This window comes from Rhinolophus sinicus, chromosome 1, assembly GCF_057876585.1.
Source record: "Rhinolophus sinicus isolate RSI-liver-muscle chromosome 1, RSI-T2T, whole genome shotgun sequence".
Taxonomy (NCBI): domain Eukaryota; kingdom Metazoa; phylum Chordata; class Mammalia; order Chiroptera; family Rhinolophidae; genus Rhinolophus; species Rhinolophus sinicus.
Window position 1 is genome coordinate 197,279,854 of NC_142501.1, and position 1,362 is coordinate 197,281,215.

The window sequence follows — 1,362 nt, forward strand, 5'->3', positions numbered from 1 at the left end:
ATGCCCATCCTATTTCCACGTTTGTTTTCTTACGTTTACTTTAAAGGTCAAAGGCAACCTCGAGTACAGTAGTTCACTGTTGCACCCAGGTTTCGTTTTATCCACCTCCAACCCTACCTTTCTTTTAATTTCTTGTCACTGTACTTTTTGGCTACAGATGCATATCTTGAGTGTTAATAGAAACCTTTCTCAAGGAGAAAAATCCAAGTAGAATAGCTGGTACTTGGAAAACGAAACATAAAAGCTGCATTCACATTCTAGAAACCTTTTCCAGCTCCTAAGTGGATCCTTCAATCTCCTTAGAAGCCCTGAAAGTGCCATCACTTCCCAGGAACCACAAGTCTGTAAGAGTAGTTCAGAAATTAGCATTCCCACACGTGGAAATTAGCCCATGTGGATATTTTAGTGCTGAGATGCTTCCGTTAAAGAGTTGGTACTTAAGAAATAAACACAAGCTATTACTAACAGAACTGTGGCACTGGGATAGCTGCTATTTGAAACTAAAATGTGGCAATCTGAAGCAAGAGCTGGGTCCAATGTTGACCCAGATAAGAATTAAGAGTCCTGCTTTCACAGGGAACGAGCACCTGCCTGGGCAAACTGTGAGGAACGTGAGATGGGAAGCAGCACTGCCACTGCTCAAGGTCTGCGGACAGAATGGTTGAGCCCCTGGGGCTCGTTGGTACGGACGGACAGAGCTGCTCTCATGAGGTAGATGGAACCATCTGCCTTACCTTCTGGTCACTGCTCTGTTACTGTTGGAGGCTGATAAAGACATTGCAACATACCCAGTGAAAAATGGAACATCAGGGTAAATGGAGAACCTGGCAGCCAAAACTCTAACTCATGAAAGGATCCTGGGCATTCTGTTTCAATCTCTTCACAGGGACAAGAAATCAAGATTTGGACTGAGGTTCCCCTACAATGTCCTAGGGGACATGTCCTACAATGTTGCTGGGCCTGCAGCAAACACTGTCATACAGACGAACATAAAGGGCCACTTCGGAGACCTGTAGGTAACTTCAAGAGAATCCCAATCACAGGACCAAGGTAAATCCTGAAACTTGGCCTGAAGTCAAATTTCAAGATAGGATCTGAAAGTGATTCAAGATAGGATCACACTGACTTGGGTAAACCTGAAGGAGAGTATCTTTCAACAGAGAGTATCCTGATTTAGGGCTGGGGATGTGGAGGAGTCTTTTATTAGTACTATGAGGCTTATGTAGGGTCGCTCAAATGCTGTGTTTGTCTCTGGTGAACAATTTAGCTCCAAATAAGCAAGCTCACAGCTATGACTGGAACTCAGGAATTTCAAACTCATTTGCTACTAGACTACTATTTAGTAGAAGCCCTAAAACCAAC